The following is a 24,223-nucleotide window of genomic DNA, read 5'->3' on the forward strand; positions in this document are numbered from 1 at the left end:
CCGACCCTCAAGATTTCCTTTCTCTTTAACTTCAGAGCTGTCGATCACAATTTGCGAGATATGCAAACGACCAGCAAACACCAGGTGATTTTTTTGTTCCTGCTTTGTATGTGTGTGTGTGTGTCACACAAGTGCGTGCGTGCGTGCATGCCTGTGTAATTATGGCTGGGAAGGTAAAGGGGACAAAGAGATCAGGGACAGCAGCTGGACTTTGGTATCTCTGGCAGCGAGTACACATGGAACATTGCTAAAATGTCTGGACAGCCAGTGTCCGCTGGCAGCCTGCCCACACTCAAATTCCTGGAAAGGCTTAAGGCAGAAAAATAATCACTTGGAGGAGTCACCATCTGGGCTTGCTCTGGTCCCAAAGGGATTGCTCACTGGAGCTCAGGATGTGCATTTTTCATGCATAACCCCAGTGTCTCTCTGCAAGGCACTTTAAACCTCACTATGTCTCCCAAAACAGTATTTTTCTATTTATTTCATCTAATAAATTTAAAACTCATGAGAGGATACTGGGTTATAGCTTGAGGGGCTCACCTCCTTTACCCGGAGTTCACTGCAGCAAAGGTAAAATGAGCAACACAAGCCTCCATCCACACCATAATCGTACGCTTTGTCCCACCACCAAGGACTGAGTCTTGGGGTGCAGAGAGGTTGGGGTCAGACTCACAAACCACTGCAGCACCTGGCTATGCAAATGGTGGGACTTTCACTGCTTTCAGAAATCAGGTACTTTTTGCAGTCCCATGATGTAGCAAACATCATTTTTAGGTCTCTAAAACACCTTCAAAAATCTGGTCCCTCACCCTTCCTGGTCCCTGACCTGTCTGCAGCTGCTAACAAACTCACACTGACATCTGCCACCAGGAACAAGGGCTGGGACCACCCACTCATGTGCCTTACTGCATGGAGCAACCGCCCAAGGGGGCAGCTCTCAGCCTCCAACTTCAGGGGTATTAAATTCAAACGAGTTGCTTATTGTCAAAAGGCTCTTTTGATCCCAAACCCTAATAAGACACAGATTATTACGACTTTTTAACTTTCACCTTCCGGCTCCAGGTATGACCAGTAATTTCTCACATTTATCCGTGCAATAAAAAAAATGGGTCTCCCCTCTGTCAGACACCGTTGCACTGCCTGGCAAGTAGACATCAATACAATACTCAAAAGAGTACACCAAAAAAATAATCCTTTGAATTGAGCCTGACACACGGCTCTTTATGTCTGGGGTGTTACTGGGCAGAAGCAGCAGCGCAGTCTGATGCTCCTGCCTCAAACTGCCCGCCCATCCCATCACGATAGCGGGTAATTTCAGCAGTGCTGGAAATCAGTGGGAAGGGAGGGCACTTCGTCCCACCTCTCCTCTCCCCTCGGAGGAGGTAAGCATCTTGCAGGATCAGATTCAGAAAGATTAAAAGACAGACACATTGCAGAGGGCTCCGCAGCTGCATTCTGGCTCTCAGATCTATATGCCAGCTTTCCCCTCCCGCTCTACACCCTGCCTGCTGCCAGCTACATATTCATAGTTGTAACTGCTACAGATTTCATTAGCCTTGCCATGTGCAGCTCAGCGCATGCCAACAGTAGCTATAGGAGTTTATTGTCCAATCCGACCAGTTTTCACAGCACTCTGGCAGATTTCCCAGGAGGGCCAACTGCAGAGATCCATTAATAAGAAACATGAAAACCTCTAATAAAATTTGAAATTCTCCTCCCAAAACTAAAGGATTCCTGATCAACACCGCATCTGCAAAACAGATTGTCCACTGCAGTGTTAGCTCTTATTATACCTCTGGGAATCTGCCACAGCAAATTGCTACAGGTTTCTGCAGAGCGAGCAGCTATTCTGCACGTCCCTCCTCTCCCTCGTCAGATCAGACATCCTCCACACAATATAAAAAGCAAGCGATATGAGCAAATCTCAGCGAGCACACCACTGGATGTCAGATGCCCAATGGCTTGACATTGCCATGAAATTTTATGATGCAAGTATGCATGTAGGTACCACCGTTGAGAGAGGAAGATTTAGGAGGAAAAAACAGTGTAAGATACACTCCTGAAAGGACAGACAGATGATGGAGTTCCAGGACAGCCATGCACTTGATGACATTCACGAATGCTGGTGACACAAAGAGATTATCAGAAAGCCACTCCACTGGTTGACTATCCATTTCTGATACTTAGCTCCTGAATTTTGAGGATAAGGGAAGATCTGCATGTTCTAAGCAGGGCACGTGCCTCCTGTAGTCCTGTTTTACTGCAGTTACACTATGGTTAGGTACACATAGTTATTTTGTGTGGTGGGTGCTGCTGAGCTCCACAAGAATACTATGCTAGTATTAGCTTAAGTTTCAGTCAGGCTAACTGCTGAATTAATGACATTTGAATTAACTTTCAGAAGTTTGCAGGTTTCTGCCATCAGTTCATCTGGGTGCCATCACCTGGTTCTGCAACAGGAAAGATGGCCGTATTTTCAGCATCTGTGAAAGTCACGCCATGCTCTGGATGTGCAGCATACCTTTCTGTGCACATGTACAGTGATGCAGCTACGCATAAGCCTTGTAGGACTGTGAGTATCATGGGTGATCTGAGCAGATTCACAGCTGCCTACTCACTTATTCCATTTTTTTTACCAAAAAAGTTATTAGCAAAGGTGATCCCTCCTCTTCCAGCATGCTTTGCAGAGAGACGGTACCACAGAGCGCAGCACAAGACACCAGGCAGGCAGGCTGGAAGCAAGGAATCATTTGCTCCGAGAGCTGCAAGCCGCCCCACGGCAGGGCTGTCATCGGAGGGCTGGGGGCATTGGCCATTCCGCCGCCTTCCCAGCCCACCCCGCAGGCAGCACCCTCGCTCTCCGGCACAGAAATCCTCTGCCTTGCAGTGTCAAACCCGGGCGCTCAAATATCATGAGTCAGGCCCCACTTCTTACCCCAGAAACACATGATACTGGTTTACAAATAGAAGATTTCTTAAAATGATAATGGCAGAGGTTATTTGCTTTTTTGTTATTTTTTCTTTTAACTTGCCCTTCTGCTGCGTGAGGCCTTTCAGGCTCGAAGGTCTCTAGCTTTTCCCTGCAACCCACAAGACCAGAAACGTACTGTTTTAGCTAAAAGTGGAATTTCCCATCTCATCATCTGACACCAGGAACTGGAGTTTTGTGAAGCAGCGTCAGATATCTAGAGACGAGTGATAAAAATGCAAGAGCTGACAATGCTGATCACAGTGCAATTTCTTTGAGGGTGAAGCACTGGACTCCAGAGCCCTCTGCCTCTATGGAGGAAGGGGGAGAAGGATTTAACTGCTAGGTAAGGGCCTGAGCCCTGGGGCAAAGCCACATTGAGTGTGCACAACTTGATACACAGCTTTCTCTCTCACCTACACAGCAGAAAGTGCACCTCAGCTGACCCTACAAGAAGCACCTCTATCTGCATCCATGAAGGAAAGATCTGGGGCTGCTTGGGCCCAGAGTTTCAGCTCAGGCTGACTGCGAGCTGCATGGTCCTGCAGGCAGAGCTGATCCAGGTGTGATACTGGAGCACGTTCCAGCAGCATGATGTTTTACCACCATGCGGCACTGAAGCCTTTACAACCTGGCAGAGGTCTGCCAAACCCCTCCGAAGCCCTGCTCCCGAAGCCTCAGAGGCGGTTGTGCCAGGAGCATCAGGACCACCAACTCAAGATGCTCGGGAAGGCAGCATCCGCCTTCACACACACCCAGTGCCTTCGGTGGCAGCAGGGAAACGGTGGAGCATACACACACGTTTTAAAGTGCTCCTTCAACCCCACCGACAGCAGGACAGAAAGGTGGATCCCACCTATGCGACTTCGCAAGGGGCTAGATGCAGCATCTAACCTTTTATCTCCTGCACCGCACCGACTGCTGCCAGCGTAGGATGGCGGGTTTACAGGACCAGCTTGTCTGATGCTGCACAGCGACATCCTTTACTCTTGCACCCATCCCCTAGAGGCGTTTCTGCAGCTTAAATGAGTGAATAGAGCTCATTTATAAACAAGTATAATACTGAAATTACTTTGTTGATGTTTTTCATTTATCTAAAATGTGCCCAGCTACAAAGGGAGCTGCCTACACAATTTTCCATTGAAAATTTCACATGAGTGACTATAAACGTAGCGACACCCACTCGCCGCTCATTTTAACTTGTGACAGAAACTGTCATGCCTGTATGAACACATTTGCACTGCAGATATGTCACACAGGTCTCCTTCCATGTGTCTGAAAATGCTCGCTAACGTTCTCTCCTTCTTCGGCAAAGCAAATTAGAGAGACGCCTGGCTTCGCTGCCAGGAGAGATGAATAAGACCCCCACGAAAAATTACAGAAACCGGGGGCGTTTTACCCCTTTGAAGATCCAGCCAGTAACACCAGCAAGTAGCAGCCAATTCGGAGCAGCCATTTTACAGATAAGCACACGCGCTCATGGGGAGGAATATACCTTTAAGCCTGGCTGATAAGGGGATGGTGTGAGAGCATGGCTTTAGGGGCAGATTTGGAAAGGTCAGCTGCACGCTCGATGCCCTTCCTTGGAAGTCCTCCCTGCAGACTGCTTCTCTGGTAGATTCCACGTGCTAGCAAATTAGACTATAGTTAGTCCATCTGTAAAGTGCGAAATGTGAATTGATGTTAAATTTCCCTTGAAATGGATTCCAACATCTCGCCTTCTCTCAGGCTTCATTCAGCAAAGCTTTAACTTGAAGCAATTTTGCATAAGCCTTTGCTCATAGCCCCAGCACACACTCGGTGCCTCGCCGAATCAGGATCACTGACCGTCACCACTGACAAAACTGAAACGCCAGCAGCTCACCCCGGCCTCAGGGCACGCAGCAGACTGCCCCAGCTCTGCAGAAGGCTGAGAGTTCAACATCCCCCCCAGCCACCTCTCCTGTCTTTCTTTCTCTCATTCATTCATTTTTTTCTTCTTCATTCAGGGTCAGCTACGCTTGGGTGTGCCCTGCAGCACTGCCCACTTGTTCTGCACAGACCCTCAAACTGGCAATCTCAACACAGGCAACATCGTAGGGATCAGTGCACGTATGAATGCATGGGGGCAAAACAAAAGATCAACTCTTCTGCACCTCCTCTCCCCATAAAACGCCTGTGCTGGTCCTGCAGCCCACAAATCCAAGTGACTAGTTACTCTTCTTGACTCAGCTTTTTAGGGAACCTCTCTCCTGCTCCATGGGGAGCGCAGGAGGCAGATAAAATGGGCACAGAGAGCCAAATCCATCAGCAGCGTCACTTGACTGAGGCCAGAGCATTGAGGGTGACCTTGCCCCAACTGTTCTATCTGAGAAGGTAACGCAGAAAATAATTAAAAGAAAATTAAATAATGCAGGTTTATAACAACATAGCAGGCTCCACAGTCACAGACTCCAGTCGCAATTAAAAACCCCACCCATTCCAACTAAGAATGCAAATCATCAGCGTTGCTCTCAAGCAGGGAACGTTGTCAAATGAAGGCGGTGTGCTAACAGGCAGTGCCAGTAATCTTAATTTAAGTATGCGAGAAACAAAGGTATGTACCATACAGGACTGCCAGAAAGAACTCACTTTAAACAGCAACCAGAAAGAACTGGAAGGGTTTTACAAATGACTTTTCTTAAAAAAAGAGATACAAGAAAACCTTTCGCTCCCCTTCTCCCAGCCAACTGAAGAAGGAACAAGAAAATAAAAATCACACAGCTCCCATAAACGTTATTTATATAGGAGTTTCGAACTTGGGAACTAAAAAAATTCCTCCATTGGACATGTGGGTCCAGTGAATCACAGCTTGGAAATCCGAATGGATCTTTCGTAAAAGCCACTGAGCCACGAACATGCTTTCTCACCGCTGCGATCACTTCTGTGAAAGCATCTTACCCATCTGCCACTGGAAATCCGCGGCGCAGAGATAAGTGACTCCCCAACACCAGTGAAATGGACAAAAGGATGACTAGCTACCTGCAGCTGGTTTCAATCGAAAAGCCGAGTAATTATTGCAGCCCTCTCCTGTGGCTCATATGGAGCGCAGCATGGAGCTGTAAAGCGTTATGCAAGTCTAATGTGCTGCCAGATCTCTTAGAGCAGGCAGCAGCCAAGTCGCTCCCTCCCACCATTGGCTCAGCTTCATTAACTTAATCAGGTATTCATTCATTCATTCACTCACTCATTCAAAAAAAAAAAAATTACACTAAACCTGGCAAATAGCCAGTGCCATGCACGCAAGGAGCATGCTCACATCAGCCACCGGGGCTGGAAGAAAAAGGGTAATCTAACATCCCTCCCGCTTTGAGAAGGGCATTAGTTTTTCACACAGCCGGGCACACACGCACCTTTGCAACAACCTCCCCAAAAGCACGGCACAGACGGCTCGGGAGCTGCAGTGGGGGCAGATGCCAGCTCTGGAGACCGTGGAATCGAGAGTAGCCCTGTAAGTCGGTGCAGCCAGCAAGCAGAGGAGCAGAATACTTCCCCAGAGCAACGGACCAATTAATTAATTTGATTATTTAGGGGAAAAAAAAGGAATTGTGGCAGGATCAACTCAACTCATTTTGCTGTAAGGTGCCCACCCTTTCTTTCACACGCACCACACACGTTGCACAGCTTAATCCAGGCAGAAGGGAACAAAGCAGAACAGAAAGAAAACAAAAACAAAAACAAAAACAAAATAGGGGAAGCATCACACAACCAATGTTAAGAGCAATTGGTAATGGAAATCTCTGTTTGACCCCTGTATCTGTAAACATAAGACTTCCTACAGGCGTGTAGCATTCAAGCATCAAATAGAGTCCCCTCCCTTGCACAGCTCTTGCACTTGTTTTTCTTAGTCTTTACATATAAGTTTGCAAAGAGCGTTATTTCTTCCCTCTAGCTGTCATCAGAATGACTTTCACTGCATTTTTTTTCCAGCAAGCTACAAGAAAGCTGCTTTATGACTATTCCAAAAAGCAGGCCTTGAGAGTCAGCTCTGACTTTACTGTGAAGAGTTTCATACAGCAAGCCAGGCTGGGCATTAAGGACAGGGGAGAGGTGTTACATTTCCCACAGCAGAAGCTGAGCAACAGCGTGAAAGCAGTCAGCATCTCTCCCCCTTATCTCATTCTGCCCTGTGCGAAAAAAAACCTCGATGGTGGGTTACTCCAAGCAAGTCTGTAATAGCAACATAGAAATACAAAGCACTGCAACTATTTCAAAATAGTGTTTATGGTTATAAAATGAAAACTATACACCCCAGTGCAAATCCTCAGCCACAGACCTGGCCGACATGCCTCAAGAGCACCTGCACTCCCCACCTTCATTTGATGATGCAAATCAGACCTCACAACCCTCCATCTTACGTTATCAGGGACAGCACAAATCTTCCCTGTAGGAACTTCAACAGCCTCTTCTCCAGCTAGCTTCCAAGTCGCTATTTCTCTTCAGACAAAAAAACCCCCAGATCTTCTATGGCCACTGCCACAAACCACGACACAAATGGCAAATCAGACAAAAACTTTCAAAAAGGGCTATTAATGTAAGGCCAACATTTAGCTAAAGGTGTGCAGTTTGGATGCACTTAGCAAAAGCACGTAAAAGACCCCAAACCAACACCTGTTACTCTGACCCTGACTCTTCCTCTGCCCATACCGCAGAAGCCCATGGTTAACTCCTGGATCCCTTCTTGAATTTCTCCTTAGGTGGACGTACTGAAGAGCACCTAAGTACCTAGTAGACAAGCAAACACACAGCTTCTGGGGAACCAGCTGTTGATACGTGCAAGGCTACAAGTGAACGTTACGTATTGCAGCTCATCAATGAGTGAACAGCGAAGTATGGCTGAACATCGCTTCTTCGACTGCTACATGACAGCACGTAGGATTTGCTGACTAGAAAACAAAAACTACTCAAGATGCTTTAACTGCATTAACAGAATTAAAAAAGAAAGAGATTAAAAGGTGTCTGAAGGTGACACCTTGGCCTTCTGCACTCCAAGTGTGTAGGACATCAGCCAAGCAGCCTCAAAGTACTCTTACACTCAAGTCAGCCTCCTTCACCAGAAGTTCAATCTCCAGCTAAGGGCCTTTAAATTATCCAAGCACTTAAGAGACACACTGTGTCTCTTCCATTATCTTCGACCCCATCTCTAACCCTTCTCTAAATGGGGTCTGAAGCTTGGAGGTTCCTCCTCTTCTTTTCACTTCACCTCCTTTCTCTTGCATCCCTGACACCACTACTTCATTCAAGACACAATGTGAATCCTTCCTCCTCTGCCGATGCCACCAGTCTTAGCTTCCCCTCTCCTGCTTAAACAGCTGCTCAAGCCTTCTTCGCAGCAGCAACCTCCTTTCCTTGCATCAAGGCAACAAACCACCATGACATTCCATCTTCTGAGCCTCTCCTCCATACCTGGGAGCACCTAGCAAGGTGTGATTTCTGACACAAGAAGTAGCTACATGAGTTTTAAAGCAGGCCATCAGAAGAAGGACAGGAACATAACGGAGCAGGAGAAGAAAACCAGCCCAGGAACACTATGAGTATTTTATCCCAAATGATCTGAACTTGGGCAGAGGTTCTAGTTTGGTCTAGATAAATAAAAGGGATGTGGTTTGAGCAATTCTGGTTCTTTACATGAATCATTTCACTTCTCCCTCTGAAAGAATCATTAGAAGAATGTGGGGTTTCATGATTCAAGGTAGGAGAATGAGAAGGCAATATTTCAGCACTGTGAAATGAGGCTTGCGTGTCTAACCGCACCGCCAGCTCAGAGTTCACTTCTCACAAGTGTCAAGTATATCTTCCCTTCTGTATCTCTGCAAGCCCCAGTTCTGTCTGTTGTCATCACTCATGGGATTTACCTAATCCCTGAAACAGCAGAGAAAAATAATCTTTTTTTGCTGGAGAAACGAATCATGTCTTGAGCACACGCTGAAAAATTCAAATTGTACATATCATTTATTGTAGCTCCATTCATCCGCCCAGTGTTGACAGTATAAATACAAATGATGCCCATAACAAAATGCTGAGCTGCGGTCCAATGTATTCAGTGGTACTTCTTAGAGATTTCCACTTGCTTTTGCTGATTCTCTGCTCACATTCCTCACACTTCAGCATATTCAAGCAGCTGCCTGTTTATACAAACACAGCCTGAAACAGAAATGTTGATTCCTTCTTCATCAAAACTGGTGGCTTTAGCTGTATCCACTGGTCTGAACTACAAAGTGGGGCAGAGGCAATCAGAAGCTAGGGGTTCGTTTAAAATCTATTATCTCATGATTCAGCTACAAAGGGGGACTTCACAACTTTCTAAGCACAGAAATTCACCTTTCTGGAGTTTTATTTTTAACACTAGTGGACTGCGATGTTGACCTTTTAAATTCATTATATCACATTGCGCACGGCAGGTACAACTTGCTGTATGGCTCCTTTCATACATAAATACATGACACTGTACTTCCAGATTTTATTGGCACTCCTTGGACCCACGCCAGCAAATCAAGCTCATGACTGTGCATCGTCTACCAACAAAGCTCTCCTACCAGCTAGGGCAGCCTTTTGCACAGCACCCAGCGAAACTGCGTTAGCCATTTTGTAGCAACAGACATGTCCGACTGCAGTTTGCCAATGCGTTTCAGTGGGCACTACCTACTGGGCTTTGAAGTGCTCCTTCCAGACTGGGGCTAAGGCAAGACCTAGTGTGAAAGCTTGTTCTCTAACCAACGATACCTTGCTAATGACAGGATTTCAGTTTCCGCATCAGCTAAGGACCTTTCAGAAGCACTCTGACTAAATTAGGGGAAGGTAAAGAGATTCAGCCAGGGGTCTGAGTGCTCAAAACCTTTGTGTGTTCCTCTTCAAACCAGTATTTAAGTGCTGTTCTCCCAGAGAAGAAAATAGTTAAAATAGGCTCAGATCCTCCCATTGCAAAGCAGAACCCAACGGGGACACTTTCTTGGGAGCGGAAAGCTCTCAGAGGAGTCCCTTGCAAAAACTGCCTCATCTCACCAAGACGTCTGCTCCAACCAGGACGAACAGGGAACACCAACAGTCGGTCAAGTCTGCTTGCAGAGGCACCCTGTGCCTAACGCGTGAACTTCAGAAGCGGTAGTTATGCGATGGATGTGATGTATCCCACCACCCGGCAGCTTCTGCTGCAGCCGCAGAGACATTAGAATCATAGAATCATAGAATTATTTAGATTGGAAAAGACCTTTAAGATCATCAAGTCCAACCGTTAACCTAACACTGCCAAGTCCACCACTAAACCATGTCCCTAAGCACCACATCTACACATCTTTTAAATACCTCTAGGGATGGTGACTCAACCACTTCCCTGGGCAGCCTGTTCCAATGCTTGATAACCCTTTCAGTAAAGAAATTTTTCCTAATATCCGGTCTAAACTTCCCCTAGTGCAACTTGAGGCCATTTCCTCTTGTCCTATGGCTTGTTACTTGGGAGAAGAGACCGACCCCCACCTCGCTACAACCTCCTTTCAGGTAGTTGTAGAGAGCGATAAGGTCTCCCCTCAGCCTCCGCTTCTCCAGGCTAAACAACCCCAGCTCCCTCAGCCGCTCCTCACAAGACTTGTGCTCCAGACCCTTCACCAGCTTCCTTGCCCTTCTCTGGACACGCTCCAGCACCTCAATGTCTCTCTTGTAGTGAGGGGCCCAAAACTGAACACAGTATTCGAGGTGCGGCCTCACCAGTACCGAATACAGGGGGACAATCACTTCCCTACTCCTGCTGGCCACGCTATTCCTGATACAAGCCAGGGTGCTATTGGCCTTCTTGGCCACCTGGGCACACTGCTGGCTCATATTCAGCTGGCTGTCAACCTGCACCCCCAGGTCCTTTTCCGCCAGGCAGCTTTCCAGCCACTCTTCCCCAAGCCTGTAGCAATGCATGGGGTTGTTGTGACCCAAGTGCAGGACCCATCACTTGGCCTTGTTGAACCTCATACAATTGGCCTCGGCCCATCGATCCAGCCTGTCCAGGTCCCTCTGCAGAGCCTTCCTACCCTCAAGCAGATCAACACTCCCACACAACTTGGTGTCATCTGCAAACTTACTGAGGGTGCACTCGATCTCCTCATCCAGATCATTGATAAAGATATTAAACAGAACTGGCCCCAACACAGAGCCCTGGGGAACACCACTTGTGACTGGCCACCAACTGGAGTAAACTCCATTCACCACCACTCTTTGGGCCCGGCCATCCAGCCAGTTCTTTACCCAGCGAAGAGTACACCCGTCCAAGCCATGAGCAGCCAGTTTCTCCAGGAGAATGCTGTGGGAAACGGTGTCAAAGGCTTTACTAAAGTCTAGATAGACAATATCCACAGCCTTCCCCTCATCCACTAACTGGGTCACCCTGTCATAGAAGGAGATCAGGTTAGCCAAGCAGGACTTGCCTTTCATAAACCCCTGCTGACTGGGCCTGATCACCTGGGTGTCCTGTACGTGCCACGTGATGGCACTCAAGATGATCTGCTCCATAAGTTTCCCCAGCACCAAGGTCAGACTGGCAGGCCGGTAGTTCCCCAGATCCTCCTTCCAGCCCTTCCTGTAGATGGGCATCACTTCTGCTAATGTCCAGTCAACTGGGACCTCCCTGGTTAGCCTGGACTGCTGGTAAAGGATTGAAAGTGGCTCAGTGAGCACTTCCCCCAGCTCCCTCAGTAGCCTTGGGTGGATCCCATCTGGCCCCATAGACTTGTGTGTGTCTAAGCGGTGCAGCAGGTCGCTAACCATTTCCCCTTTGATTATGGGGGCTTCATTCTGCTCCCCATCCCTGTCTTCCAGCTCAGGGAGTTGGGTACCCTGAGAACAACTGGTCTTACTATTAAAGACTGGTCTTACTAGTAAAGACTGAAGCAAAGAAGGCATTCAGTACCTCAGCCTTTTCCTCATCCTTTGTCACTATGGTTCCCCCCGTGTCCAATAAAGGATGGAGATTCTCCTTAGCCCTTCTTTTGCTGCTACTTACCCACCACTGCCATTCCTATGGCGAAAAGGAAAAGGCATTCCCCCCCCCCTCCCCCCAAGGTTTTATTGACACTCGTTCAATCCTGGACTGAGCGGTTCTCCAGCATCTGATCTGTTTACCACTCTCTCCCTCTGCCTACTCCGATTTTTTCTTCTGAATGCATAATGATTTTACATCTGTTAATCTGGTTTGGTTTCTTTTTCATATGTGGTTTCTGACTTGTAGACTCCTTATGGTAGATATGGAATATAATGCTGTTTCTTCTGCCTTGTGTCTTCCTTGTGTTTACTAATGAATGACACATTTTCTTAGAAATGTGAAATAACTACTGCAATGGATGATACATAATCTCTCTGGTACAACGGACATTTAGAAAAATATGGAATAACCATGAGATCATACAACCGGGGTGACTAAAACAACAACATCATCGGTCACAACTTACTCAACTCCTGAGAAGGAAAAACCTTGATAATACTCTGCTATGAGGCTAGGGAAACTAAAACCAAAATAAGCTACCCAGTCACTGTTGCCCTTGGTTCAAAATGAAGTAAGAACTAATGGTTTCTAATAGAAGTGGCAGGAATTTTTCAAGGAAAATTTACATTAGGAAATGCTTGTTTTCAAACCTGAATCTGTTGGAGGGAAAAATGTTTGAATGCATTTACAGCTGGGGAAAACTGCTGGAATTTCTTTGCAAATATTTTCCCAGTAATATTAAAAAAAAAAAAAAATCCATTTGCTGGGCCCAAAACGAAGGTTTGTTTTAAACATTTAATGAAGGTGTAATTAAAAAAATGCTGTAACTGCAAGAGAAATTTGGTTTGAAATGAAACTGTCTTCTAGCTAGAATACAGAGCTATAGGCTTTGTTATAGAGTTTTATAAAACATTTTTACCTATTATCTGATTTTCACCGTATGTCAGTTTTTCAAGTTTTCCTCCCATTACAGCATGAGACATTTTTTTGAGATCTTGGAAATTCTCCTGGGCAGAAATATGATTTCTTTCTAGCTCTGATTTCTAATTAGATTTAAATCTTTCCTAGCTGGGGCAAGACCTACCCAAGCATTTTGAAACATTGCCAGGTTGATTACCCATGTATATGAAAATTCACATCCTTGCTCTTGGCTGGCAAAAACCATGAGCTGCACTGGAAAAAGAGTCTTTCTTCTTCTGTGATGGCATCATTCAACTCACCCCCAAGGGTCCAATTCTGCCTGCAAAATCCTTCCTTTGGGCTCAGATTGCTGCCGAAACAGCACAGTATCTTCTCTGATGTACAGACGGGCTGTGATGACAGTTACCGCACTGGTTTAATGAGAGGGAAAAGGAGAAAGAGAGGGAAGGAAGCTGCTGGCCTGTCTGGTGTATTGGGGTTGAAGGAGCTGTGGCATCTCAGGAGAAGCCATAGTGCTGGTCCATCCCATTCAGTGAGGAAGGAGGGAGAGAGAACACATCTCCTATACATATGTTGCCTGAGCTGTTGCTGAAAGTTGCTGGCATGGCTAACAGAAGTAGCACTGCAAAATTTCTCGGCTGTCAGGGTGAGGCTACCTTGGCTTTTTGGTGTTTAGAGAAGTGGGTTAATGAGAGATCTTCTGGTCCAAACTGCATTTCTCACATGGACTGCAGCTTTATCAGCAAAACCTTGTACAATTTCAGTTCACTAGTGGGCTGCTGGCAAGGACGAGAATACGCTTATTACACCTATCCACTGAAAATGCTGGAAGACTCTCAAAAATTACAGATTTTAGCAGGTGATTTTGACAGCTATGCCCTGTGACACCACTCAGCATAATTGTGCTGAAACCACTCTAGCGAGGAGCTACGAAGGTGGGGGTAACTAGTGACTCATCTGTATCACCTAGGTCAAGATCTTGCCCAGGTCCCCTGCTGAGGTCAACGGCAGCTGCTACTCAAAGTGTTTGATGTGTGAGATTCCAAGGGGAGCAAAGCACCCTGAAAACACCGTAAACTGCAGCATGGCCGCACTACACACCAGCACATAATGGTTCTTCCATGCAGTTGCACTACCTACATCCATCAAAACCCCATATATGTCACAGATAAACTACAAGCTGACAGAAAATGAACAAAAAACCACCTGCGTACCACCTACTGCACAGACCTAATGCTCCAATTAGACTAGGTGCCTCCTTGCGCAGCTTGCTTCATTTACAGAAACATTTCCAGTGGAAGATGCAGACAAATCAGCCCTGGGATCACCAGCAGCAGCTGCTGCTTTCTGCACACACAGTGTTGAGCAAATCAACAGAGACGAGCTCCCGCTCACATCAAAATCTCAAAGATGTGGATGACAGCTCTGGTTAATTAAAAGACACAGGATCAGACTAGAGGAATGTTGTTGCTCAGCAGCTTAGACTCAGTATCAAGCTGGTCTGACAAGAAATAGCAGCTTTCCCAATTTTCAGTCTGTGGTCAAGTACTGTTTCTACAGTTCTAGTCTAAAATTATTTCCCCCCACACTGTTCTTTTCTGAACTACTGTTTTAGCATTTCTCTTCTTTATTCTCCTCATCTTAGCATTTCTGTCATTCTTGCTTGCTTTTAAATCTTAGTTTCTGTCCTTGCTCCAATATCAGTTAAAATGCCACTATCACTAACAGCATGAGACTGAGTCAGAATTGAGACTGTGCACTCACTCATTTCTGACTCTAGGAAAAAATTACTGAAAGCCAAAAAAAGTACTGGATTACATCCCCTCTCACTGATGCCCAAACCAGCAGAATTGCACTAGTACAGTCTGTCAATAAAAATGTATACGATTGCTATGAAGTGTTTATTCTGTTTATAAAAAAGCTTTGCTCTGTCCTGGCTGTTCCCACCCCCAACTTTAAGCCTATGGAAAACGCAGTGAGAAGGTTGCAGGCTCATATGGGCATTAGTTCATATCTTCAACATGTTCTTAAGGTTGATTGTTTTTGCATTACTCCCACTTTAACCACATAAACCAGTGGTGAAAAAGCCTTCCTGACAGGGCTTTCTTGTACCCTTGCAAGGGGGTGTTATTCTGTTCACATTCATTGTAGAGAATCCACACTTCATAGGCAGGTGAGTACAAAATTTCTGAAAAAACTCAAACTGCTGATCTCAAGCAGGGATTAAACAATGTTAAATACACATGTGAATTGCCACTTGTTTTGGAATTAATGGTATTTAAGTATAATCTTTAAAGAGAAGAGCAGATGCAAGACAACCTCTTCTTTTTCTTCATTTCCTACCTGCAGAACGTGGCCTGGAAGACATTGGATGCAGAGGAGCTAACACAACCAGGACGATTCTGGTCAGATAATAAAACTAATAAAATACTTGTTGAGAGTTACTGCCTAAAGTCTTGCTCCTTTACTGCTAGAAGTTGTTTATTGCAATGGGAACAAGATCAGGCCTTTTTTATACCAGGAATTTACTAATAAGCCAAATCACAGCGGTAGCACACAAGCGATGTGCCTATGAAAACAGCTATAAGAGCAAACTAGATTTTTTGAGATTTCCCTTGTGCAATGATACATCAAAGATTTCAGTAAGTGCAGCCCTAATTTTGCCTCCTTAACACCCGTAAAACATCCAAGAACCTCAAGTCCAAAATTATTTGGATATGTTATCGTATCATTGAAAAGGACAATCTGAGCCAGTCTCCAAATCAAGCCTGTGCCCTCCCTGTAGAGCAGCTTCTCTCTTCCTAGAAGCTCTACCACCCCAACCGATGCTGTGCGACACCAAGCCTCTATGGGCCATATATACTCTTCCAAATACCCTTCACCTGAGGGTAATGGAGAGCCTTGCAGTAAGATCAGAACTGGGATGGGCTGAAAGCAGTTAAATGAGCAGAAATTAATTCCCTCCATGACCATAGGCTATATTCACACAGTGGCAGCACTTGCAAAACAGAGAAGACAAAAGTCTGTCCTTTGCCATCAGAAAAGCCAGTGATGAACAACAGTCTTAAAAAATCACAATTTGGCAGTTACAGGAGATTATCTAATTACCATAATATTTAATATTATATGGCTTTAATAATTCTCTGTTATCATCAAGCTGTTAGCACTAAAAGAAAATGGGAAATTGGCTCTGATGCCTAATGGGAAGGAGAGGCTCTGCCCTCTGGGTCCTTGGTTTGGAGCCAGCCCAGGTTGGAATTGAAAGTCATTCCTGCTGGGCAGCCTCTCTGAAGTGAGCCGATGGTGTCAGGCTCAGTCCAGTTCCACATTCAGAGAATAAAAACCATCACCACAGCAATGGGGTGTGCTGGAGGAGGGAATTGTTGGAAACACTTTGTCTCCAGCTTTTTGTTAGCATACAAATAGATCTTAGCCTGGAACAGGGATATTTATATAGGGATATTTACTCCAAAGCAATTCTTACCAATGGTGACTGTATGAAACTTGCATGCACCTTATACTGGTTTAAAACTAGAATGACTTGCCTTGGAATAACAGGGGTGGTTTTACCACTGTGCAACCCCATTACTTTGGCGTGGAGCAGCAAACCTAGCGACCACCAGAACTGCCAAGCCTTTAGTAACACTGATGGCTGAATGTGCGTCTTAGCATTATTATTGCTTTCATTGTTAAAATATCTCAGCAATGCTCAGCTTCAAGGTGCATCCTGGGTCAGGCTGAATCTGGAAGACCTACACTGGCAAAAAAGTTTATAGCGGGTCCGTGTTGCCCAGTAGGTCACCTTAAATCCAGCTAAATGAACAGTTAAACCCAGCTGAATTAATGCAGGTGTAGGTCAATAAAGAGCTGAACAACTCTTTTTTTCTGAGGTTGGACACTGCAAAGTCTAAGCTAACACCACATCCCTCAGGACTGCCCCTTTCTCAGCAAGGGCTGCAGCACATTAACAGGGCAGAGCAGCTTGCATTGTACCTGCTGTGCCTGCTCAGTGGATTAATAGAGACTTCGTCCTCTGGGGCTGTCAGTCCCAAACCTTTCAGGAGAAATGAAATCTCCAAGAGAAAAAAAACCCACAACAGTACTGGAATTACAAATAAGTGTCTTTCTGACTTTCAAATGAGACCTGAAGCATCTTCATTTACAATTTAATATTTTAGTAAGCACTTTATTGGAAGAGACTATGTAATGGGTTAATTTCCAAATGTCATTTATCTTTACTCACTGGGGATGACTTTCTGTAATTCACTTGAGGCTGCAACACTCATGGATTAATACATCATCCTCCAACTTGAGAAGATAAAAGCCTAACAAGCTCTAACCTGCTACACAGGCTATATTTAAGCAGTACAGGGTAATGATAAATATCTCCCATAAAATGTGTTCTCTTCACACTTCCTGCGAAAACTGCTGAGCGAGCCAGCTGGCGAGATGGAGCCGACGGTCCTTGCTCACAGCCCCGCCATCCACATGCTGTGAAACTGGAGTGCTCCCTTCCACGGCATCCCCCCGACCCCGGGCTGCCCACCGGCCTCTGGAAGCGAGGCTGGTTTTGTCGCGGGCTGCCTGTACCTGTGGCTCTGCCCGCACCCTGTCAGTGCCTCTCCCTCCTGCCTGGCAGGCAGGCAGGGAAAGACTGCGGGGGGGGGGGGGGAATGCAGTTTGGTTTTCCTTAAACGTGCTCCATTTCCCGTGTTGGACTAAACATTTTGCAGAACAAAATGAAGACTAGGCGTCTCCCCAGAAGCGCTTATAAAACTCGGGGGACGACCGGGGCAGGCAGAGCAGGGGCGATGCAGGAACCCGGAGGAGGGGAGACCACGCAGTTGCACGCGCTGCTTGCGGGGCCTGGATGCAAACTGAATCACTTCTCGCTTCCTTCTTTCGTGCACGAGTGGTGGATGCTGATAAGCACGCAGGGACCTCACAGTGCGGACACTCAGACCGCGCTCCTGCATCAGGAAGCTAGATGAAGTCCAGGCCAGTCCAACCACAGTCTTTTCAATTTTCATTGTCTCCTGTTGACCAGATGGTACCCCAATGCTTTCCAGGACTTTTAACATCACATTAATGCTTTTAACATCACAAAGATTTAACTGCAGCCAAGTACGACAACCTCTGGCTGGAGCTGGCCTTCCCGCCCAGGGCCTGAAGCCTGAGTGACCTAAACACAGCATCAGGATGTTAACCTAGCTCCTTACCCTACGTGGGAACAATCTTGTATCTCCAAGAGATGCTATACTCAGCACCCTTCCAGCACCACCTTTGTCAAGTCCTCTCCTTACTGTCATCACTGCTTTACACACACCGATCGCTCACATAACTCCCTAGAGGGATAGATGAGCACTAGAGCTCTCCACCTAGTTTGGAGAAACAGCAAAGCAAACAGCTTGCCTTTCCAACATGCCAAAGAGGAGTCTGGGCTACAGCTGTGCTTCCCAGCCATCAGACTCGGGACACGTGCCACTGGGAACTGGAAGGGTAAACCATTACAGTTAAAAATTACAGTTACCTTCTACAGATGTAACACATACCCACCACAAACTTCCTCACCTAATTAATGCCAGAAAAGCAGCCATCCTCCCACTCACCTGGCCATTTTAACAGGCTGAACACATCCACCATAAGACTGTTTCAAAACAGCCTCTTATGATAAAAGGTCATTTATTTTGTTGTGTTAAAAGCTCCCTAGGCCTTCATTAAGCCTGACTGTGTGGGAGCTGCAGAAGTCTCACTGTCCTCTCCCAGGGATGTGTCTTCTTCCAGGGCAGATCAAAGTCTGGTATAGAAAAAATGAACTCACACTGGCCTTGCCCTGGACCTCCAGGCTTTATGAAGTCCTCTCACCACAGCCGGCTGCGCATAATGCACTCACGTTTATGTTTCCCTCTCTCTCTCATGAGTTAGGAGAGCATCAGCTCAGAAACAATATAATCAGATTAAGCCAGTTCCATCTTTTCTTGCTAATTCTACCTACATTTTCTTTAGGCGGTGCATTTAGATTCCTGAGGATATTTCTTCTCAGATCATCATGATCTCATGGTAGGTTACTGTTTAAACACATCCTTGACAGCATACCATTGACCATCACTTTTTTTCCAAAACCACTTTGCAGAGATGATTAATTCAGTTTTTCAGCAATGGCAGAGATATGAGAAAATACTTGTTACAACTATGAGCTAGTAGCATGAACTATCCTTAGCATTGTTTTATCTTTGTCTAAATTTTAAAACATGAAGAGATGCAATAAGAAATGAATGAACGAAGGTATACGAATGAATGCAATGAAGAAGAAATCCTCAATTCCTGCCGTGTATCTATTTCCATTTTCTGATTTTAAATGAAGAACTACTGAGACAAACAGCTTTTTTACCAATTCTATAAAGAGCTTTCTTTGAAGACTGAAGGAGACATTGGGCCATAAGTTTACGAACCTAGCACATTTTGCCTGCAACTTTATGCTGTATAAGTTTTGGCTTCCTTTTCTTATTCTACCCATTTAGACAGTAAGTCTTTGGTGAAGAGATGATCTGGCACTCGTTCTGCGCAATGCCTCCAGCAAAGCAAAGCAAACGCATTCTCGGTCAATTCACAACGACAGCACATCTGGCCTCCCAGGCTGCCGGCAGTGGGCAACACCCGGTACCTCACAGAAAGGCAAAAACTATGAAAGCAATAATAATAATAATGCAACTAGGCAGTGTAAAGCAACAGAAAAACAGACTTCATCTGACCTCTGCAGTTTCTGCTCTTGACCACTGAACTGCATTGCTGACATGAGTGGCGGCTGCTCCAGCATGCGCACTATTGAAGATTTGGGCACAAATGCAATGGGGGTGCCGTGCATAATGTACGTACAACCCTTGGTAAGAGAAGGGAACTCTTTCCTGCTTACAAACTTCTTTTTATGTCTGTCATTTTTGGGGGAATCACTTGCCTTGCCCCACTGAATGTGTAACACTTGTGAGCAGTGGGATGGAGGCCCCAGTTCAGGCTCTTTTTCCAGTTATCCCTGTTTACAGTCAAGAGCAGACACACACTGGGAGACGAGAAGGTGCAGAGTCTCCTCCTATCCTCCCCACAGCTGCACAGCTTCACGCGATTTAGAAACATGGATGAAATCCTGGCCCCAGAGGAACGAAAGGTAAAACCTCTGTGAAATTTGTCAGGTTCAGGATTTTGCCACGTGCCATCTGGCCTACTGCCATCAATGTTGCTATGCCAATGGGAGTTGTCCGATGATACCCTGGGAGGTTTTCCCCCCAAAAAAGCTTTTTTAGGCACAGCATCAAGACACTGCCAGCTGCCTGGCCACTAACATGGTTCTCCAAAAAAGCGTACGAGTTTTACACATAAACTACATCTCTGTATCTTATGATCAGGATGCCATTTACGTTGGTCCTAGGAATAAAATAACAGATGGAAACCCAGTGTCCAACAGAAGACTGCATGGAATACGGTATCTTATAGAGAGTATCTTAGATTTCTGTGTGGGAAACAACTGTACGAGGAGGAAAGTCTGGGTGTTAATAGCGCATGCAGGGGACAGTAATTTCTGTGCAGTTTTGAAACTGTTTGAAACATGGTCATATCCCTGTTTCTTAGCACTGGTTATGCTTGTTCCATGCATATGCATAATTTACAACTACTTAAGCTTTGGTGGAAAAGCAAACACAATTTTGCATAGCCATACCACCTCTTAAACTGCTCCACCCTGTCCTTTTTTATTATTATTATTTCTTTTTTTAACAGCCCTAAGGAAAACTCTTAGGAATTTTTCTAGGGGAGTTTGCTGGGAGTCGGGTAGATTCATAAGATAAAAATGCAGTTGTCCTCAAAACTTGTATAAACAAATCTATAAAAGTAAATAGCGGCCCTTAGAGTATAAACAGAATGAGTCTCAATTTTAATTTTGAGATCTAATAATTATTTTTTTCCCTAGTAGAAACCTTTGCCCATGCCCAACACAATGTTTCTAATACAGATCCAGTCACCAGATATCTCTGTGCACAAAACAGCTGCCCGAGTGACTTTAACTCAAGTGAGTAGAGATCAAAGCCGGTGTTTCTCTAGGTCCAGACCTAGCAAACCACTCGAGTGCCTATTAACATGAAACCATGGGGAACCAGCCTGCTTGAAGTCCCATCACTGAGAAAATTTAGTGAATTAGCTGGAAGGGCAGGCTTACGTTCTCGGATGAACTGGGCCACTGAGACTCCAGACCTGGTTGCCACTGTGCCAGGCAGGGCTATCTGAGGGAGGGCGGAGGCAAAAATCCCATTTAAGTGGATGGAGACTGTAAATCCACTGCTTTGCATAGTGAGTAGGTTCAATGCAATGAACTATATAACTGATCTTCATGCAACCAAGCAACTTTATTCAAGCTTGAGCCTAAGTTATGCGTGCTGTGCATTAGTACAACAGCAAAGTGACAGACCCGTTTCCTGGGAAGCAAGTGAAGTTGTGACTGATGCATGTTGTAAACTTGCTGGAAAGAGTACACTTTGGTTGGTTTTTTTTAAGTGAACAAACATACGCAACAAATACGTCTTTTCCTTAGCACTACTTCACATGATGCAGTACTGCAGATTGGGTTTCCAGAGAAAACCAATCTTTTCAGAGAAAGGGCAGAAATGAATAAAAATGTTTACAGAATCCTGACAGCTCTAGGGGATAGTTTTTGCTTTATTTGCTGGTATTTGCTATTTATATTTATCTGGTCATGCATGTGTTGGTTTTTTTTTTAAATTTAATCCCTGCACTTAAAATACTTTCTCTTTGGAAGGAGTGGCTCAGTGGTTAGACTCTGGATTCTCAGATCCTGTTTCCAGCTCTCTATTTGCTCACAGGGTAACGATATGTATATGTATCTTTAAATCACAAGGAACCTATTCCAAATTTTAATGGCGCAACCTCATTGCATCCCAGCAGAGTGAGAACTCTTCTTATTACTTCCACTTCACAGATGGGAACAAGCACGTTGAGTTCTTCAGGGGATGCTGCAAACTGGCACTGGCAGCAGGTTGCATTAAAAGGTCACACTGAAAACTGCGGTGTTGAGGAAAAGGCACACATCCTCTTCGAAACACCAGCAAAATGGGCTCAGGCAAGAGGAAGGAGGTGGGGTGTGCACAGCTGGAAGCTGCTGCCCGTTCAGTTACCAGCACTGAATTTCAGTCAATACCCTCATCGCTACTCTGTTTAACATTCTTGCAAGCTTTTCAGTGCACTGGCATGAGCCATCCAGAAAAAAAACAACCACCAAACCACAAAAAAAACCAAAACACACCTTCATGCAAAGTAACAGAAAGAGTTAAGTTTCATCCATCATCAAAAATCATCATTTATTTAAAAAAAAGTGTTCCTTTGCTTTATTTCCATCATTTCCAGTTTCCACCATTTAATGTCATCATTCAATTGACTTTAACAGAGAAGCGAGGTATTTTAAACCCCTTAAATGGAAAAACAATTGCTGGTATTCTGTTTTCTCATAATAATATTGGTGCTTATGTCACTGAAAACTCAGTAGAAAACTCCAGCAGTTTTTGATCGACTCAGTACTTTCAGAGCAATGCTATCTTTCAGATTTGTTAATGACAGATTTTACTCCTGAACCTTGTCCCCTGATGTTTGTGAAATGACCCCGATCGCATGGGTTATCTCCCCAGTCCTGGCAAATCATCCCAGCTTCAGGTTGTTTTAACACTGCATTTCTCTCATCTTCCACTTGGGGTATGCTGTCCTTATGTCACCCTGAAGAGCAACCAAGGAATTAAGAGGGATTCTTGGGGAGAGCAGAGATAAAACAGGAGGATAAAGGCAAGAAATTATTTGTCTGCAATCCCGTTAGTGGAGAAAATGCTTTACAAGGTTACCTTGTGGGGAACATGCCCTGCCCAATAGTAAAAAATCCTCCATGCAGCTGCTCTGTAAAATCCCAAAGTATAAAACACTTCTCTGAAGCCAAATTAATGATCCACAGCACGCTGGAAAGCATTTCTTCTGACATTTCCGTAGACATAATGTTCTTTCACCCTTCTGCCTCTCAGCAGAGCCTCAGGAACAGACTTGCTCAGATTGATAAAACTCGGGAATAGAAAACACCGGCAGGGATTGCCACAATGGAAACTACAATGAGGAGTACAGGGTGTATATTGTGCCCACAGCTATTCTTTCTAAGTAACTCTAGGCTGAACATTCGGGGATATAAAGGAGGTATTTTGTGCCCATTCTAATATGAGTTAAGAATAGAAATGACAAATAATGTAATTCTCTTAATCTGGTTTCTTAATGCTTCCTCTTGGTTTTATCTGGTTAGTATCTCTTTTGTTTAGGAGTGAAGTTTTAATTTGTTAATTTGGTCTGTGGAGAACTAAAAGATGGTCTGCATTTATAAACTGCTAAACACTATCAGCAAAATCTTCTGCAGGACCTGGATGGTTACCTTGAAACAATGGAATTTCTGTAGGTCAAATCTTGCCCCCACGGTAAAATAAAATTAAGGAAAACCAAACCAGAAAGGCTAAAGAATAACAGATAACTTATAAGAGAGCCTATTCAGGGACCTGGAGGGGTACAAAATGCTCTCAGCCCTTCAGCAGAAGCCCCTAATTACCAGTGAAAGCGTGGGCCTCTCAGGCAATTTGTGGATCCTGGAGACAATTTCCCCACTAGCCTGTTGTCTGCCCTCCACTGGCCAAGCCTTTCCCTCTAGATCTGTGCTCACCTGTAGGGACCAGGGTGCTGCCGATGGCAATGCCAATAGGATCACCATTAATTTCCATGTAAAATTCTCCAAAACTCTGTATGCATTAGCAGGTGGAGCACACCAAACAACTTTCTCCCAGTTTCTTCACATCTTACCTCACCCAGTATCCTAAACAGACAGAGCTCCAAATATTGCTGTCCTGTGGGAAGGAGTTGGTTGCATACCCTGCTCTCCCTTTCCTACCTACCCACTTACAACTGCTCTGGTCCCTTTAGGGGGCGGATCGCATCCAGGAGGCATATATGAGGTTCCTCCCCAGTTACCGTGCTTCAGAAAGAAATGGCTTTCCAATTTACATCTACTGTTTCTCTAAGGTGCCCAGATTAAACAGCTAGGACATTGCTTCTTTTCTGCAAGGTCAGCCCATAGCAGTTTCTCTAGGGGATAAAGCACAGTGGCTCTAGACTCTGCCCTGCAAAAGGAAATCCATGAAAGATCATAACGTGAAATCTCTGCCTAAGAGCATCTGAGACCCAAGGGATACTGTAATGCCCAAATGCCACTGAAGGAGGACAAGTCACTGCTTAGATGTACTAGGGGTTGCTTTCAGTGCCTCTTAACGTTGGGC

At 45.3% G+C, this 24,223-nt stretch overlaps 1 protein-coding gene across 14 annotated transcripts in view; it reads right to left on the reverse strand.

Annotated features, from left to right (window-relative positions):
* The window catches only part of ATXN1 (ataxin 1), a 225,062-nt gene that overhangs the window by 18,320 nt on the left and 182,519 nt on the right, over window positions 1-24,223 (reverse strand). Inside the window, exon 1 of one of the 14 annotated variants that reach the window (XM_075493822.1) lies at window positions 8,440-8,505. The exons of 12 other annotated variants lie outside the window; for them this stretch is intronic. The gene's annotated coding sequence lies outside the window, so the exon portion shown is untranslated. Of the gene's footprint in view, window positions 1-5,887; window positions 6,015-8,439; window positions 8,506-24,223 lie in introns of those variants that run through there. One more of the 14 variants, XM_075493821.1, reaches the window with a different exon arrangement.

The sequence above is a fragment of the Mycteria americana genome, chromosome 2 (assembly GCF_035582795.1).
Source record: "Mycteria americana isolate JAX WOST 10 ecotype Jacksonville Zoo and Gardens chromosome 2, USCA_MyAme_1.0, whole genome shotgun sequence".
Taxonomy (NCBI): Eukaryota; Metazoa; Chordata; class Aves; order Ciconiiformes; family Ciconiidae; genus Mycteria; species Mycteria americana.